Source organism: Anomaloglossus baeobatrachus, chromosome 5 (assembly GCF_048569485.1).
Source record: "Anomaloglossus baeobatrachus isolate aAnoBae1 chromosome 5, aAnoBae1.hap1, whole genome shotgun sequence".
In the NCBI taxonomy this organism is placed as follows: domain Eukaryota; kingdom Metazoa; phylum Chordata; class Amphibia; order Anura; family Aromobatidae; genus Anomaloglossus; species Anomaloglossus baeobatrachus.
In genome coordinates, this window is record NC_134357.1 from 31,761,092 (window position 1) to 31,767,091 (window position 6,000).

Genomic DNA, 6,000 nt, shown 5'->3' on the forward strand with positions numbered 1-6,000 from the left:
CCGTGATACCACGGGGGGGTATAGCCAGAAGGGGAGGGGCCTTGCACTTTTTAGTGTAGTGCTTTGTGTGGCCTCCGGAGGCAGTAGCTATACCCCAATCGTCTGGGTCTCCCAATAAGAGCTAGAAGAAAAGGAATTTACGGTAAGTAACAAAATTCCCTTCTTCCCCCTGACGTGGTCAAAGGTTGGACTCAGTGTCCCAAGGTGGATCCTCCAATCTCCAGACTGGCGGCTAGATCCATACTTGCAGTGGAAGATGGGGCTTCACTCAAAGATGCCACTGACAGGCAGATGGAGCTCTGGTTGAAATCCATCTATGAAGCTATCGGCGCTTCTTTTGCCCCAGCATTCGCAGCCGTATGGGCGTTACAAGCTATCTCAGCAGGTCAAGCGCAAATTGACGCAGCCACACGCACGTCCGCGCCGCAGGTGGCGTCCATAACCGCTCAGACGTCGGCATTTGCGTCTTACGCTATTAATGCTGTCCTGGACTCTGCGAGCCGTACGGCGGTTGCAGCCGACAATTCGGTGGTACTCCGCAGGGCCTTGTGGCTACGGGAATGGAAGGCAGATTCTGCTTCCAAAAAGCGCTTAACCAGTTTGCCGATTTCTGGCGACCGATTGTTTGGCGAGCGTTTGGATGAAATCATCAAACAATCCAAGGGAAAGGATACATCCTTACCCCAGCCCAAACCGAACATACCCCAACAGAGGAGGGGGCAGTCGAGGTTTCGGTCCTTTCGGGGCGCGGGCAGGTCCCAATTCTCCTCGTCCAAAAGGCCTCAGAAGGATCAGAGGAACTCCGATTCATGGCGGTCTAAGTCACGTCCTAAAAAGACCACCGGAGGTGCCGCTACCAAAGCGGCTTCCTCATGACTTTCGGCCTCCTCACTCCGCATCCTCGGTCGGTGGCAGGCTCTCCCGCTTTTGCGACACCTGGCTGCCACGGGTAAAAGACCGTTGGGTGAGAGACATTCTGTCTCACGGTTACAAGATAGAGTTCACCTCTCGTCCCCCCAACTCGATTCTTCAGGTCATCCCCGCCTCCCGAGCGAGCCGAGGCTCTTCTGCAGGCGTTGGGCACTCTGAAGGCAGAAGGAGTGGTGGTCCCTGTTCCTCTGCAGCAACAGGGTCACGGTTTTTACTCCAACCTGTTTGTGGTTCCAAAGAAGGACGGGTCTTTCCGTCCCGTCCTGGACCTGAAACTGCTCAACAAACACGTAAAGACCAGGCGGTTCCGGATGGAATCCCTCCGCTCCGTCATCGCCTCAATGTCCCAAGGAGATTTCCTTGCATCGATCGATATCAAAGATGCTTATCTCCACGTACCGATTGCTCCAGAGCACCAGCGCTTCTTGCGCTTCGCCATAGGAGACGAACACCTGCAGTTCGTGGCACTGCCGTTCGGCCTGGCAACAGCCCCACGGGTTTTCACCAAGGTTATGGCTACTGTAGTAGCGGTCCTCCACTCTCAGGGTCACTCGGTGATCCCTTACTTGGACGATCTGCTGATCAAGGCACCCTCTCAAGAGGCATGCCAACACAGCCTCGACGCTACTCTGGAGACTCTCCAGAGTTTCGGGTGGATCATCAATTTTCCAAAGTCAAATCTGACACCGGCCCAATCGCTGACATATCTTGGCATGGAGTTTCATACCCTCTCAGCGATAGTGAAACTTCCGCTGATCAAGCAGCGTTCACTACAGAAAGGGGTGCAATCTCTCCTCCAAGGTCAGGCACACCCCTTTAGGCGCCTCATGCACTTCCTGGGGAAGATGGTGGCAGCAATGGAGGCAGTCCCTTTCGCGCAGTTTCACCTGCGTCCTCTTCAATGGGACATCCTACGCAAATGGGACAGGAAGCCGACGTCCCTCGACAGGAACGTCTCACTCTCTCAGGCGACCAAAGCTTCCCTTCGGTGGTGGCTTCTTCCCACTTCATTATCGAAGGGGAAATCCTTCCTACCCCCATCCTGGGAGGTGGTCACGACGGACACGAGTCTGTCGGGGTGGGGAACGGTCTTTCTCCACCACAGGGCTCAGGGTACGTGGACCCAGCAAGAGTCCTCACTTCAGATCAATGTTCTGGAGATACGGGCAGTGTATCTTGCCCTGAAAGCGTTCCAGCAGTGGCTGGAAGGCAAGCAGATCCGAATTCAGTCGGACAATTCCACAGCGGTGGCATACATCAACCACCAAGGCGGCACACGCAGTCGGCAAGCCTTCCAGGAAGTCCGGCGGATTTTGATGTGGGTGGAAGCCACGGCCTCCACCATCTCTGCAGTTCACATCCCAGGCGTGGAAAACTGGGAAGCAGATTATCTCAGTCGCCAGGGCATGGACGCAGGGGAATGGTCCCTTCACCCGGACGTGTTTCAGGAGATCTGTTGCCGCTGGGGGGTGCCGGACGTCGACCTCATGGCGTCCCGGCACAACAACAAGGTCACAGCATTCATGGCACGTTCTCACGATCACAGAGCTCTGGCGGCAGACGCCTTAGTTCAAGATTGGTCGCAGTTTCAACTCCCTTATGTGTTTCCTCCGCTGGCACTGTTGCCCAGAGTGTTACGCAAAATCAGGTCCGACTGCCGCCGCGCCATCCTCGTCGCTCCAGACTGGCCGAGGAGGTCGTGGTACCCGGATCTGCGGCATCTCACGGTCGGCCAACCGTGGGCACTACCAGACCGACCAGACTTGCTGTCTCAAGGGCCGTTTTTCCATCTGAATTCTGCGGCCCTCAACCTGACTGTGTGGCCATTGAGTCCTGGATCTTAGCGTCTTCAGGATTATCTCAAGAGGTCATTGCCACTATGAGACAGGCTAGGAAACCAACGTCCGCCAAGATCTACCACAGGACGTGGAAAATATTCTTGTCGTGGTGCTCTGATCAGGGTTTTTCTCCCTGGCCATTTGCCTTGCCCACTTTTCTGTCCTTTCTTCAATCCGGATTGGAAAAGGGTTTGTCGCTCGGCTCCCTTAAGGGACAAGTCTCTGCGCTCTCTGTTTTTTTTCAGAAGCGCCTGGCCAGACTTCCACAGGTACGCATGTTCCTGCAGGGGGTTTGTCACATCGTCCCTCCTTACAAACGTCCGTTAGAACCCTGGGATCTGAACAGGGTGCTGATGGTTCTTCAGAAACCACCGTTCGAGCCAATGAGGGATATTTCTCTCGCACGCCTTTCGCAGAAAGTGGTTTTCCTAGTTGCAGTCACTTCACTTCGGAGAGTGTCTGCGCTAGCAGCGTTGTCATGCAAAGCCCCTTTCCTGGTGTTTCACCAGGACAAGGTGGTCCTGCGTCCGGTTCCGGAATTTCTCCCTAAGGTGGTATCCCCCTTTCATCTCAATCAGGATATCTCCTTACCCTCTTTTTGTCCTCATCCAGTTCACCAATGTGAAAAGGATTTGCACTTCTTAGATCTGGTGAGAGCACTCAGATTCTACATTTCTCGTACGGCGCCCCTGCGCCGCTCGGATGCACTCTTTGTCCTTGTCGCTGGCCAGCGTAATGGGACACAAGCTTCCAAATCAACCCTGGCTCGGTGGATCAAGGAACCAATTCTCGAAGCTTATCGTTCCTCGGGGCTTCCGGTTCCCTCAGGGCTGAAGGCCCATTCTACCAGGGCCGTGGGAGCGTCCTGGGCCTTGCGGCACCAGGCTACGGCTCAGCAGGTGTGTCAGGCAGCTACCTGGTCGAGCCTGCACACTTTCACGAAACACTATCAGGTGCATACCTATGCTTCGGCGGATGCCAGCCTAGGTAGGCGAGTCCTTCAGGCGGCGGTTGCCCACCTATAGGACGGAGCCGTTACGGCTCTATTATGAGGTATTATTTACCCACCCAGGGACTGCTTTTGGACGTCCCAATTGTCTGGGTCTCCCAATGGAGCGACAAAGAAGAAGGGAATTTTGTTTACTTACCGTAAATTCCTTTTCTTCTAGCTCCAATTGGGAGACCCAGCACCCGCCCCTGTTTTTTTGTGTACACATGTTGTTCATGTTGAATGGTTTCAGTTCTCCGATATTCCTTCGGATTGAATTTACTTTAAACCAGTTTATAATTTTTTATCCTCCTTCTTGCTTTTGCACCAAAACTGAGGAGCCCGTGGGAGCACGGGGGGTGTATAGGCAGAAGGGGAGGGGCTTTACACTTTTAGTGTAATACTTTGTGCGGCCTCCGGAGGCATAGCCTATACACCCAATTGTCTGGGTCTCCCAATTGGAGCTAGAAGAAAAGGAATTTACGGTAAGTAAACAAAATTCCCTTCATTGCACAACTTGCAGCAAGATACAGTATGCTGTGCAGAGTCCAGATGTGCATTGCAGCTGACAGGGGCCACTTTGAGCATTAAAGGTAAATGAGCGCCATATGCGTGACCAGCATTCAATGTTTTTGGAGGGGGTCATGGGTTTCATATCATAGCATTTCTGTATGCAAGGTGTCGATTCGTATTGAATTGATGATGCCCTACAACTTTGTAATTCACTTCTTTTTTCTCTCTTTTGTTCAGTTTTCGGGATAAAAATACTATCTCCCTTGTTTTCCACCAGGTGGCGCTATAGGTGGTTTCATTGCGTAGCATGTGGATACTTTACTATACCTAGACACCACTTCTATGCCTTTAGCTGCCGCCGTTCTCAAGTTAATGGCGGTGGACAGGATATGGGTGGACACTCTGTATAAGAAACTGGTTATTATGGAGGGCTGAAATTGATCAATATTAGGTTATTCCTTAAAAATAACTTGTCTCCAAGGATTACATGTGGATGGTAGCCCCTCTGCGATCCGTTTTTTACGCACCCATTGACTTGTGAGCGGCAAGTCTGATCCGGAGTCCACAACGTAGTGCACACCGATTCTTTACACATAGATCATGGGTCCTTGTGTAAGGATTTATAAACTTCCGCAATGACTTGCTTCTGGTCCGTGTGCTGTCCATATGTCTCCTACTTTGTATACAGACGGCACACAGACATGTAATTTTCTTTATCGTTCCTATGGGAGACCCAGACCATGGGTGTTTAGCTTCTGCCTCCGGAGGACACACAAAGTACTACACTCAAAAGTGTAGCTCCTCCCTCTGAGCTTATACACCCCCTGATGAGCAGACTCAGCCAGTTTATCGCTTTGTGTTCAGGAGGCATACATCCACACATGCATTCTCATATGATTATTCCTTTTGGAACAAGATTGAAGAGTGGGGTCCACGTCTGGACTCCCGGCATGTCCCTTCTCACCCCACTGTGTCGGCGGTGTTGTAAGGTTGATTCCTAGGCTGGAGTCTTACATGCCGTGCTCCTTCACCATCCCTCCTGGGCTCTGGCTTGAAGTGGGAGCCAGCACGGTCTCCATGCTTGGCAGGAGACCGGTCTCCATCCGCAGCCCTTCAGGACCCTGCTGGACCGGAGCACTCATCCCCAGGGACTTGGCCCTGCGTCTCAGCAAGCTAAGTACCTGAGACGTTTATGTGTTGGGGGTCCCTGTACTTTATTGTTGTGGGAGAGTGTGCTTATTGTGTTTTCTGGCATTTCCGGCGGGTTCTCTAGCTGTCGCCTGAGAACCGCGCCGATGGTGCCTGCGTGTCGGCCGCGCCGATCAAATTTAGGCCCCGGCTTCGCCGGAGGCCTACTTTCTGTTTCACTGCCCTCGCATGTCACTCATGCAGAGGGACAGGCTCGGCTCCGCCCGGCGGCCGTTCTGTACAGGGGAGGGACACTCCCCACTGCAGTGTGTCCCCTCCCCTGTAGGTCTCTATGGCCCTCCAGATCCCGCTCCTCAAGCAAGTCCCGCCCCCTCTCTTCGCTCCGGCAGCCATTTTCTCAGCGTTCTCTCTGCGATCAGTCATTGCAGCACTGTTCTGCAGCATCTCTGCTGAGGTGCTGTGCTTGGGGGTCCGGGCTTCGGGATCTGGAAAGCACACAACACCGCTCCAGCGGTTTGGTAAGCCACAACCGGTCTCCGGTTGTGGACCTCTGTATATACTCTGGGGTTCATTCTCTGGCAG